Raw genomic sequence first — 13,633 nt, forward strand, 5'->3', positions numbered from 1 at the left:
ATTTAGTATAGAAAGTTTTGCATATAACTTTATCATCATGTAATGCATATAATTCTGGAGACGAAGTCCATTGGAAAACCTTGGTGGATTATCTTGAAGAACCCCAAGTCTTAAGTCTTAACAAGCCATAACAAGGAGACTCTTTGCTTTCAGGGAAGAAAATAGTTGGTTCGGAGGTTTTTACGAGAGGAAGCTTGTTCAAACATGATTCAGACAAGATCACCATGGTTTATTCTATCTGTAAGAGTAACAGAAACACGGGAGGTTTTGAAGGAGAAATGAGAGTCGTAGGGAGAAGGAAAATAGGAACACGAGAACATTGTAACTTGTAACTTGTAAGAGTGGTTCTAAACAGAAATTGTTCATACAGGTTTCTGAATCTGAGCCTAACCAATTTGAACAGAAAAGAAAAAGACCAAGAAGAAATACCTGTCGCTGTAAAATGAAGAAGCGGTCTGCCGTCCACCGGTGACGAAGGTGCCGAAAGGTGTTCTCTTCAGTTCGACTGTCTCAGAGTCAGCTAAATGCAACGGTGGGGACTGAGAAAGGAACGAAGATTAGGGCAGCGTTGCATTGAGGAGAGCTCTAATTTCAAGCGTAAAGACATAATTGCCCCGACTCTCACGTGTAACAATTGTACACGTATGAAAAAACTTTTAATCCAAGTATAACGCGCTACACTAGCACCCCGTAGGCCCGTAGTCCATATAGGCTATCTTTGGTGATTTAGGGGTGAGAAAATAAAAACAAACCGACCGAAAACGAACCAAAAAATCGGTTAATCAAATCGATCGGTTCGGTGTTTTTAAAAAACTAAAGGTATTGGATTCCAATACCTTTGGGTAGCCTACAAATAGGCAACGGCTGGTCTTGGATTCCAACTTGTCCGCACTCGTTCTTTTAACGTGCGCAGGACAACCCCAAATCTTCAAGTGTTTGACACTTGGTTTCTTTCCGGTCAAAAGTTCATATGGAGTTTTCGGAACCGATTTGGTTGGAACCCGATTCAACACGTAGATTGCAGTCTCTAATGCATATCCCCAAAAGAATGTGGGTAATTCCGAGCGTGTGAGAAGTGACCGGACCATGTCTATGAAGGGATGGGATATCCATCACATGGACGCCCAAGTCTTGCGGAATGGACTAGGCAAATTTCAAAAATTTCTCCCATCTTTGTAGGGAATCGAATTCCCTATTTTAGAAAATATATTTTTCAATGATCAATCTTGAACCATGAACCAAACCAGATCTGAACCAAAAGGAGTATGGACTGGGCAAATTTCAAAAATTTCTCCCATCTTTGCAGGGAATCAAATTCCCTATTTTAGAAAATATATTTTTCAATGATCAATCTTGAACCATGAACCAAACCAGATCTGAACCAAAAGGAGTAGGAGGGAGAATGTACCCGATACGGAGAATTAGTATCTCCCAATGGAGGTGTTCACACCCAAGGAAGGATCCAAAGACTGCTCCCACTGAAGATGGCGCAGTGCAGGATGGAGAAGAATCAGCAATGTCCTTCAAAAGAACTTGACCCTTCGCAAGAATCAACTAGATGGCTTGTGAGTACAGCTTCGATCAATCTTTTCCCAAAAGATTGGTATCAAGATCAGATCTTGATTTCTCCCAAGAACTGGAGATCGAACTTGAAGGTAATGGCGGCGGCAGGAAGGAGGCAACAAGAGAGATTTTGCAGAGGTTGCAGAAATCTCTCTTCTGTGATTTCAGCTCTGAAGACAAGAGTCTTAGGTTGCATGTCTAAAGGCTGCTGCCCCCTCCTCCTTTTATAGATTTAAAGGGATCAGCTCCTAATCCTAATAGGAGCTGCTGATCCAAATTATATTTGGATTAGAAGTCCCTTTAAGTGATAAGGGAGAACCCTTATCTTATCTGCAGATCAGATCAGCCATCTCCTAATCTAATTAGGAGGCTTCCAGATCTAAATCTTATTTAGATCTTGGACTCTCTAAGTGGATAGGGTCTAGGCCCAATCCTATCAGCTAATCCATCTCAGAATTCGCCCCCTTTAATTGACTGATCAAATCAGCCCAGTTCGAAATGGGCTTAAGGCCCATTTAAGGTTATGTACTCACTTAGCCTTCCAAACTGCTACCCAATTGGGCTTCTTTGTATGGCGTGGGACCCAAACATTGATCTACACATCAGCCACATGGGTTCAGCCCAGCCTTTGTTACAAGGCCTGGCCGAATACACTGCTATGGACAGTGCACCCCCTGAAACCCATCTTATGGGCTCTATGGGCCCAACACTTACCCTAAGTGGTCCCTGGGCCAAGCCACCTTGTAACACCTAGGGACTGTGGGCAGATGCAAGATTAGCCCATCAGGTATTGTCCTCAATGGTCTTACACTTAACCTCTCAGCCCATAATGATCAAACACTACCCGACAAGGGAGGACCTCTCCCTCGACTGCAAGGAACAGTGTTGCACTCTCTTCTTACATGGATCCCGGGAATTAAAACCTTTTGCAAATCATTTCAAAACCATAACATATATATATATACATATATATATATATATATATATCTTTATATAAATATATTTTGCAAAACAAAATCTCAACAATTGAAATCGGCTACCGGCAGTCTTGGTTTCCATCAGAGAGAGTGCATCCCCAATCATTACCTTTGTCCGACAAAGGGGTTGATCATGTCACTATGATCACCCACTCAGATGAATTCTCGGACTGTCCCAACATACCCAGGTTTTAACCCCCGCTAAGGATCTCACTGATTGGTACATCAAAGACAGCCCAATCCGACACCTAGTGTAGTATCATAATCGAGTCTAGGGGTCAGGTGCAACTTTCCAGTTTTGCCCATCTATCTCCAAGGCCCAGGGCAATACTGGAAATCTGGTCCGGTTCAAAGGTTCTATTAATCCCACACTGCATGTGCTTCGGGTCTCACCCTGGTAGCTGAGACAAGCCACTCCAACAGTTGGCAGCACACCAATGTCAGCCTTGGCAGGATAAATCTCCCCAGACTTACCCAATGGCTGTGAACATTCTAAACTAACACAAGTCTCATTAAGTGTCCAGTTTAAGAGTATTACACAGAAACACACCACAGGAACATGAATCAAATGTGTACTTTATTCATTTACAATAAATTCATAATGTTCATATTTCTGATTGAAGCTAAGGGCATAAAACTGCCTAACAGTCTAACAATGGATTGTCCTAAAAACCGATTGATTCAATTATGAGTCTATAATTACAGACCCTATCAGGTCCAATTCAGTTATGGGTCTTTATCATTTCTTATTGGCCGGTTCCAAATCTATTGGGATCTTGACCCCTAGTTGTTGTAGGGGTGAGGGTTGGCGATTTTTAAAATTTGCCGATTTGCATGAAAAGGAGTCAACCTCCAGTTTGGTTTTTAAAACATTGGCCAAGGTTTTAAAAACTAGACTAAACAGAATTATTATGGGGACCATTCCTAGGTTGAACGGTCCAACCATTTGGTTCGAATGGACAACCCGTTCTGACTTAAAAAATAAATAAAATAAAAATGGTCAAAAACCATTGTCCGAGTCAATTTGATTGGTCGGGTCAGTAAGTCACTGATCAAATCAATGGTTTTTGGCCAAAAATTAGTTTTAGGGTGAAACAGAACCAATAATCTAACTGTTCCTAGTCAACCGGTCAGACTGTTCGATCCGGTTTTCAAAACCATGACATTCGCAAAGAGTCGACCTCCGGCTTAGTTTTTAAAATGTTAACGACGCAATAACATCGTTAGGGGTAGGGGTGGAAATGAGCCAAACTTTTTACGAGTTATTCGAACTCGAGTCGACTCAGACCAAGTTGAACTTCGAACCGAATTCGAGCTCGATTTTAATAAGATACGGCTTGGCTCGTTAAGCTTGCGAGCCTAGTTGAGCCTCTGTGTATGGTGGCCCCATTCACATTCTAAAAGAAATTACCAAATAAGAAATCAAAGAGAGGGAAAAAAATCAATCGAACAAGCCAAAACCCTTTTAGTTTCAACCCTCCCTCTCCCAACGAATGCAGCTGCAACTCTGCAAGACTGCGAGGTGCGGCCTGCGACCCTACCTCACCCTCAAGCTCTCTCACTCTCAGACTCAGTCAAGTCGACGCCCGACGGTATTGTTACCTCACAGTCTCAGTCTCCTAGATTCTTCTTCTTCTTCCTGATTTTGGGTTTTTCTTTGTCCTTTCTACAGCTCTAAGAGTTTGAAGTTAGAAGGACTGGTTGGCTCCCAATCTCCCATCAACTACTCTGTAACCAGCCGTTCAACATTCAAAGGTAACAATCAATCCCAGAACCACAAAGACCACCACACCGTCCATGTTAACTTGCAGTATTTGTAAAAAATTTCATTACATGCTAACTTGCAGTATTTGTTTTGATGCTATTACTAAAGTAAAAAATTTCATTACATGTTGATTTGATTCTATGTCGCTTGTGGAGAATTCTCTTAGGCAATCAGGATAAATTGATTTGAACTTTGAAGCATTATTACAATTTATAAAATTGTGAAACAGAAAACAGAAGAGACAAACATACAGCTTTTACAAATTATAGCCGAACCCTGGGCACCCCCATTCTGAAACTTCTATCCAGTCCTACCTCTAGCCAAAGAATCTGCCAATATTAGCACTCCTAGGCACCCAATTGAATGAGAAGAGTTCAAAGAAGCACCTAGGGAGTGAGACAGCCTCACCCATGGCCTAAATTCCTAAGAGATCTGATCTTGCATATGCTTAGTCAATTCTTCTACGAGTAGCACAGACAAACAAGGGCCAAATGTTGAGCCCGGGTGAAGCTCCTATTGTAATTCGAATTTTTGGTACCCTCTCCCACGAGTGTTCTAACACTAGGATTTTACAAATCAATGATAGAAAACAAGAACAAGGAAAAAAAATATTAGATGAAGCAGAACAACCATGTTAAGTGATCCACTGCTCTGGATCACCTAGGTGTTTATTTTGGGGGGAAAAACTATGTTAAGTGGGAAAAAAAATAAGCAGAACAACCTAACTGACTTTCTAATGTTCTGCATTCAAAGATTCAAAGTTAAAAGGGATACGTGACAAAAATTAAATAGTATGCAAATTAGTGTAATAAATCACAAATTTTTCCTCTAAAAACAAATTGTTTCTTTGAGGGAATTTTTCAAACAACAGATGGGTGCAAGTCCGATATAGTCAAGCCTTCACATAAACTGTAGTCATATAAAAAATAATGAAAGTTACACAAACTCAAATATTTAAATGGAAAAATCACTTCAAAAAAAGATACAAATAAAAAGAAGTTGCAAAAGCACAAGGTAATCCTATACGAGGAAACATAAATGAATTAAGAAGGGCAATAATTACCAGAGTCCAAGAGATAGGTTGTCGCAGAGCTATACTGCAAGAAGGGGCCAAAGAACAAACCAACAAAAACGACGAGGGAACTCTCTTCTTTCTATATTTCCTACCAAGTGTTCTAGTGGACTCAAGATTTATTTCCTGTGACCGACCAACGTCTATGCCACTCCTGACGTAGTAGGTTTTTTTGTTTAGACAGAGCCCCCCAACTAGGGGTGGATTTGAGCCGAACCGAGGCAAATATTTGAGTATTCGAGCTCAGCTCGGTATAACATTACAAGGCTCAAGCTTGATTCAAACTGGAAATACAGACTCGAGTTCAGCTCGAATGAAAAAACTATATATTCGAGCACGATTCGGCTCGAGCTCGATAATAAACCAAGCCTGCTCGAGCTTTAATGAATCTGTAGAAGATGGAGGATACGTAATTTCTCCAATGAACCAAGGGAAACAATCTGTTGTAAGCACAAGCTTGCCATTGACTGGAGGTTCTGGAAGTGTTATATACGCACATCATTTGCAAGGTCAATAACCATCTGAATGCTTAGGAGACTAGAGTTGTTGGTACTGTTCTTGTTCTTCTTTATTAATGAAGCACAGTTCCACTTTTCATTCTCCCTAGCCTCTGGGTTTTTGGCTCATGAAGTTTCAGGGCATTACTTGAGTTGCATCATGATTTTTGTGCCTGCAACACTGAGGGAATTCTTCAAAGCCAAAGTAGGAAATTACCCCTCCACAGAGTTCTCATCAGGAGAGTTGACACAATGTATAGGATTGCCTCATAATGAAAAAGAGGATCTCAAGGTTGAAGTCCAGACATCATCAGAGAATATTATGACCAAGGAAGTTGATTTGATGAAAGAAGAGGTGGAAAAAGAATCTTCAAAATCTGCAAGTCTTCTGGTACTTAATGATATGTCTGATGATTTCTTTGATGCTCTAGAACCATCAGAGGATGGATGGTCTTCTAATATGAATCCAGAAATGCATCCTCAGGTACATTTCAGAGAACTTTGATGTTTTACTTGTTTTTCAAAGAGGCAAATCTTTTGCTTTCTCAGAAGCATAGATCCTGAACTAGTGCTTGACCTTTCAATCTGTCTTTATATTTAAATCAGTCCAAGCCAATAATATCCTCTAGTTCTATTAAGTGGAAATGAAATTTAAGTCACCACAATTTGACTTCTTGCTCTTTTTTTTTTAATACTTTGGGTGAGGGGATTGTTGATGTACTTCCTTATAGGGTTTGGGTTGGAAATGAGTTCTATTGGTTTGGAACTTGACCCATTGACAGGTAGCTCTAGTTGTACTGTACATTCTCTCTTCACCTCTTTTTTTTTCTCCTTTCTTTTGATAGGCAATGCTTTCTCTTTGTTCAGCTGTCTATAAATCTTTAATAAGTCGCTTTCTAGGAGCTAAATGAGAAAATTCTAATGGAGCTCTTGTCAATGTTCAGGTATCTGTCTCCATCTCTCACAGTGACTTTTTTTTCTTCAACTCTAATATCTTCACCAATGTTCGATCACAATATCATACAACATAACATTTTTCCATTCTGGAGAAGGGTGGAGCCTTGATCGATTCTATCTGAAAGGACTTTTTTGGGGGGCATTTGTCCCATCTAGTGTTTCCGGAACTCTTAAGTCCGGAAATAAAAAATTTGAACAACAATATATTCACTTGCTTGTTGTCGAATTTGTGCAGCAATAAAAAATTAAAAAATATCCCTAATTTTATAAATTGTAATAATGCTTCAAAGTTCAAATCAATTTATCCTGATTGCCTAAGAGAATTCTCCACAAGCAACATAGAATCAAATCAGCATATAATGAAATTTTTTACTTTAGTAATAGCATCAAAACAAATACTACAAGTTAGCATGTAATGAAATTTTTTACAAATACTGCAAGTTAACATGGACGGTGTGGTGGTCTTTGTGGTTCTGGGATTGATTGTTACCTTTGAATGTTGAACAGCTGGTTACAGAGTAGTTGATGGGAGATTGGGAGCCAACCAATCCTTCCAACTTCGAATTCTCAGAGCTGTAGAAAGGACAAAGAAAAACCCAAAATCAAGAAGAAGAAGAATCTAAGAGACTGAGACTGTGAGGTAACAATACCATCGGGCGTCGACTCGATTGAGTCTGAGAGTGAGAAAGCTTGAGGGTGAGGTAGGGTCGCAGGCCGCACCTCGCAGTCTTGCAGAGTTGCAGCTGCATTCGCTAGGAGAGGGAGGGTTGAAACTAAAAGGGTTTTGGCTTGTTCGATTGATTTTTTTTCCCTCTCTTTGATTTCTTATTTCGTAATTTCTTTTAGAATGTGAATGGGGCCACCATACACAGAGGCTCGACTAGGCTCGCAAGCTTAACGAGCCGGGCCGTATCTTATTCAAACCGAGCTCGAATTCGGTTTGAAGTTCAACTTGGTCTGAGTCGACTCGAGTTCGAATAACTCGTAAAAAGTTTGGCTCATTTCCACCCCTACCCTTAACGATGTTATTGCGTCGTTAACATTTTAAAAACTAAGCCGGAGGTCGACTCTTTGCGAATGTCATGGTTTTGAAAACCGGATCGAACAATCTGACCGGTTGACTAGGAACAATCAGATTATTGGTTCCGTTTCACCCTAAAACTACTTTTTGGCCAAAAACCATTGATTTTGATCAGTGACCTACTGACCCGACCAATTAGATTGACTCGGACAATGGTTTTTGACCATTTTTATTTTATTTATTTTTTAAGTCAGAACAGGTTGTCCATTCGAACCAAATGGTTGAACCGTTCAACCTAGGAATGGTCCCAATAACAATTCTGTCTAGTCTAGTTTTTAAAACCTTGGCCAATGTTTTAAAAACCGAACTGGAGGTTGACTCCTTTTCATACAAATCGGCAAATTTTAAAAATCGCCAACCCCCACCCCTACAACAACTAGGGGTCAGATCCAAATAGATTTGGAACCGGCCAATAAGAAACGATAAAGACCCATAATTGAACCAGACCTGAAAGGGTCTGTAATTTTAGACCCATAATTGAATCAATCGGTTTTTAGGACAATCCATTGTTAGACATGATCCGGTCACTTCTCACACGCTCTGAATTACCCACATCCTTTTGGGGATATGCATTAGAGACTGTAATCTACATGCTGAATTGGGTTCCAACCAAATCGGTTCCGGAAACTCCATACGAACTTTGGACCGAAAAGAAACCAAGTGTCAGACACTTGAAGATTTGGATTAAAAGTTTTCATACATGTACAATAGTTACACGTGAGTGGGGGCAAATATGTCTTTACGCTTGAAATTAGAGCTATCTTCAATGCAATGCTGCCCTAATCTTCGTTCCTTTCTCAGTCCCCACTGTCGCATGTAGCTGACTCTGAGACAGTCAAACTGAAGAGAACACCTTTCGGCACCTTCGTCACCGGTGGACGGCAGACCGCTTCTTCATTTTACAGCGACAGGTATTTCTTCTTGGTCTTTTTCTTTTCTATTCAAATCTTGGCAATTGGTAATTGCCTAATGCCCTGCAACCTGCCCTGGTCTTTTTCTTTTCTATTCAAATCTTGGCAATTAGTCTTTTTCTTTTCTATTCATTTTACAGCGACAGGTCGATCTCACCTACATCTTCCATTCAATCCCTAATGCCCTGCAACCTGCCCTGGTAATTGGTCAAGCATTCAATTGTGACCCAAACCTTAGTCTTAAACTATTCTAACAATGTTTAAAACTATCCTGAAATGCCTAAGCAAAAATCTTGGCAGAAAAAATCCATATTGATGACATAAAACAATTGCTAGAAACAAAAGACATATCATTTTTTATCAGCAACAGAAACTTTATTAATTAAGTGAAGACTGAAGAGTTACAGCTTTTAGTAGCCTCAGCTACCCCCTTACATACTTAATACAGAAACATTCAACAACAGAAAACTTTAGGTTATTTTACGATTCAGCCCAGAAACAATGCTCTCTGTAAACCCCTTGACAAGCTCCTAAAGTTTTTAAGTTCATTCCTGAAGCACCAAGGAATCTTCTCATTTCATAAATTTATCTGAGCGGAAGCTTTGTCGGGTGAATAATTTGATGCCAAACAGCATAGTTCTCAAAATCTTACAACTTACGATATGATTTTGAATCTGACGTTTGGATCCTTGTCTACAAAAATCTTACAATTTGTATAATTCATGCAATTTGAATCAATTCAATTACGAATTAGTTCTCTACTTTTGGCATTTCTTTTTTTTTTCTTTCAATTTTGTCAGGGGAGACTTGTTCTAAAACCCATACTAGAAAATGATTTATTTGGGTTATTTAAGACCTTATAGAAACCATATTGAGTTTATTGCCCATCACATGTAGGTGAAACAGCCATTATGTGGATTATTTGACTTATCATCTTAGGCTTCTAGTTACCAGGTCAGAGGTTACTCCAAAACCAGTCTGAAACTACCTGGAACCATCTGTTTGATGAGAGGTTCATCATAATGCCTATGAAGTAATTAAAATATTAAAGGGGAAAACAGTTAAAATACAAAGAAGAGACTTGCTAAGCCTAGACTCGACACCTATAAGCAATTGCCCAGTTCCCTACCAATCCCTTAAAAAAAACAAAATAAAAAATAATCAGTTCCCTTCCATTATATTAACCTGCTCGGATGCTCTCCTGGTCAGGTCCCGTGCTAGTACAGCCCCACAAAAATGGTTCTGACTTCAGAGTTCAGAATACTCAATCTGCTGCAAAAATTCTGCAGACTACAACATCAGATATTAATAAACTCAGAGAGGCCCGAAAATATGAATGTTATATATTAAATGTCCCTCCACAATTATATAGATTGAAATTGATTCAGCAGGCATAAACATAATGTCAGAAACCTCCAATTCTTTTGTAAAGCTCAGTTTCAGCCCCCGCGCTTTTCAGGATAGGATGTTATTTCTAGGCCACTCCCTCGAGTTATTGGAAGTTGAAATTGCCCAAAAAAAATATCGGAAATTGAGATATCAGAGAAGTGCAACCTATGAAGATAAACTGAAATGCAATCAGTGCATGTCCTCCTATCAAGATTCGAAATCATGTAACTTCACGAAATATGTAGCCTAAGAAACCATGCCTACAGTAAATGAAGAAAGTGGTGGAATTGGGGAATAAAATTCGAACTCAGACCTGTTCGACTACATTTAGCATGGTAAGCTTATCGAAAGCGAGAACGAGAGCATAAGCGCCGGCAGTAACGAGCATGGTGGCACCGGCGTCCTGCAAAAGTGCGCCATGGTCGACATGGAAATGGAACAGCGCGCGCGGGGCCCTGAAAAACGAGGATGAGGAGGCGGTGAGGTCTGTAGCCCAACAACCACCTCGCTTCACACGAAGAAAAGCAGGCTCAAGTAGTGGAATCCCGGCGCGCCGCCGAAGGGCAACGGCGGAGAGCCTAGACCGGTGGTGGTGATGATATGAAGCCCTCAAGTGAAAACATGCGGACGATCCAACTCCCAAGTCCGATGCTCATGATTTTCTCAGCCCTTTCTTTCTTCTCGTGTCTTCCTTTTCTGTACTGTATTCCTTCTCTTCTGCGTCGTCTGTGACTACCGACTGTCTCATAGAGATAGATGAGAAGAGATCGGCTTCGGTGAGTGCAAAAGCCGTTCGAACAGAATTTACAGCCTTAGAATATCTCTCTACTTTATATGCTTTATTTCGTGGGAGATATTCCAATGCCACGCTAACCTATAAAGCTATATTCGAACGGACCTTGCAGTGCTGTACTTTTTACACCTCTAATAATAAGCGAAGGGGAAGCGGCCCTAGTGGGCTAAATTTAGTTTATGACGTGGGCTTTACTATGGGCCATACCAAATGTTCAAAGCTAGATATAGAAGGAACTAGGAATCTAAGCCCGGAGCAAGCTGGACTGGGCTCTCTGTCCAGCTTTGATCCTTGTGTTCTGTTTGTTCTGTCCCAATCCCCAAAATCCACTGTGTGTGAGGTTGACAGTAGAGCAACGGGCCGACAAGACTACAACTATAAAAGAGAGATGTTTGTTTGTTTGGTTGTTTGTATGACATTGATTAGCGGGTACGCCCAACAAGCAGATGAAGGTGGGTCCCACAAAAATTGTACTAGGGCTTGGTCATATAATTAGGTCCGCGGGCTTGACCTTGGGCCTAACATAGTAAGCTCGACTGTGTTTCGGGCCGGGCTCGGGATTTGTCAAAAAAGCCCGGCCTGACTTCACTCAATATTATATATTTTATAAAATATATAATATGTATTTTATATATTTATATAAAATATATAAATAATATAATATTTATTAAAATATATATTTATAATTTAATATATATATATATATATATTTTATTCTTTTCTTTATAATTTTAATCTTTCTCTCTCTATTTAGTCGCTTCAACATTAATAATAGTAATAGTATAGGCTAAATTTCGGGCCCGGGCACAGGTTCGGGCTTCGGGCTTTTTAAGAGGGCCGGGCTCGGGCCCAAGTTGTAGGCCCGATGGTCGGGCCGGGCTCAGGCTCGGGCCTTAAAAAAATTTGTTAATACACAGTAAAAGCCCGACCCAAGCCCGGCCCATGAATAGGTCTAATCTGTTCAATGAGGACTCCTTAGCGCCACTCACGTGAGCATCCCCATCTCACTCACATGACATAGCTTGATCCCACAAGGCCACACAATCACTCCAACAAATAGCAGCTAAATATAGGAAAGATTGTCATTATAAAAAGAAAGAGGAGAGTCTGCAACTTGGTTAGCTGAGTTAACATCTCCCATAATGCATGCTTAGATGTGCATGTGAGGCATTTGTGGGGGTGCCTCCAATGAGGCGTAGATGTGATTTTTTATTAGAGATTGGATGATTCCTGTAATTTAAAGCCATGTAATGGGCTTTGGGCTTCCCAAGTGTTGGGTTTTAATTTCATTAGAGATTAAATCCAATGGAGTTTGATTGATCAATTACATGAAAAACACACTTACACACGTCTTGAAAAATAAATTTCTCTTACAAAAAATCAGTTTTTAACTTGCCCCACATTAGAAAATTCAAGACTTGTTTTAAGATTTTTAAATAATAGCTTACTCACACTCCTTCAAAATAAAGAGGAGAGTATGGAGGCTTGCTACTGCACAATGTGTGCATGTGCGTGTATGCGGTGCAATGAGGCGCTTTAGAGGCACACTTTGCTCGCACTTGACCATTGTTGTTTCAACGTCCACGATTTGATCGGGTGTGATTAAGAGACACTATTCAAAGTTAACAGTAATTAACTATTAAATACATTTTAACAGTCACAATTTCAAGGAGCCTTTTTTTGAACCAACACTTTCCTCTGCTCCATAACTCTTCTTAGATTATTTAAGGAGTGTGAATCAAGAATTTTACACACACAATTTCAAAAATCATTTTGTCTCTCTCAGTCCAGTCTGTTACTATCTCACAAAATGTTTCTTCGGAAATTCTTCAACTTTGCTAGTGGTAGATTCTCGCCCAATGCTTTGTTGTATCCTGAAAACAGATTTGCCTATAACCCAATAGCAAACTCAGTAGAACTGAGTGGGGGCAAATAACGTTTTAAAGACAATATCTTTAGACACACCTCAGAACTTCTCCTCCAAATTTTAATAACCCCAATTCCCAACACTAAGCTGACCATTCTTCCACAAAATTGATGGAAGTATCACCAATGAAATATGCTTTGAACTCCACTACTGAGGCACTTTTCAATTCTCTCTAACTGGATCAAGTAGGGATTTTCCTTCCATGAACCCATGAGGAGGCAGGGATACAAATCAAATTGTCAATCTAAGCCAGAAGTTAGATAAGTGATCCATTGGATTGACAATATATTCATCCCAAAATCGTTAGGCTCAATTTGGGAAGAGCAAACCTACAAGTATTTAGAGAATAAATTCAAGGTTTTACATCTATATTTGTACTCTTTCCAAACTGATCCTACAAAGTTCAAAATATCACCCACGGAGTAAATGAATAATTTTTTTTTTTTGCTTAAAAAAGCAAAAGAAAAAAGTGAAAGTAGCATAAGTTTGAAAGGATATATAAACGGATTAAAATATTTTCAACTTAAAGGAAATAGAAATCTTTTTTGTTATTGTTTGGATTCCATTAATAGTACAATAGTTATAATATTATAGTTTCTAAAGCAAAATAGTGTAGTTTGAATTTTTGATAAGATGGAGATAGAGGATATTTTAAATAATAGTATTATATAAGTTTTCGTGGTAAAATTATGCAAATAACT

At 39.6% G+C, this 13,633-nt stretch overlaps 1 pseudogene across 1 annotated transcript in view; it reads right to left on the bottom strand.

The window, feature by feature from the left end:
• LOC104609036 (uncharacterized) overlaps nucleotides 1-11,089 on the bottom strand; it is a 36,581-nt pseudogene extending 25,492 nt beyond the window's left edge. Inside the window, exons 1-3 of the transcript XR_016079527.1 lie at nucleotides 10,526-11,089; nucleotides 10,237-10,377; nucleotides 10,009-10,113 (exon numbers count right to left, since the gene is read on the bottom strand). The product of XR_016079527.1 is annotated as an uncharacterized LOC104609036 (transcript). The remainder of the gene's footprint in view (nucleotides 1-10,008; nucleotides 10,114-10,236; nucleotides 10,378-10,525) is intronic.
• Nucleotides 11,090-13,633: the final 2,544 nt, after the last annotated feature.

Source organism: Nelumbo nucifera, chromosome 8 (genome assembly GCF_055504915.1).
Source record: "Nelumbo nucifera cultivar China Antique chromosome 8, China Antique-T2T, whole genome shotgun sequence".
NCBI classification, from domain to species: domain Eukaryota; kingdom Viridiplantae; phylum Streptophyta; class Magnoliopsida; order Proteales; family Nelumbonaceae; genus Nelumbo; species Nelumbo nucifera.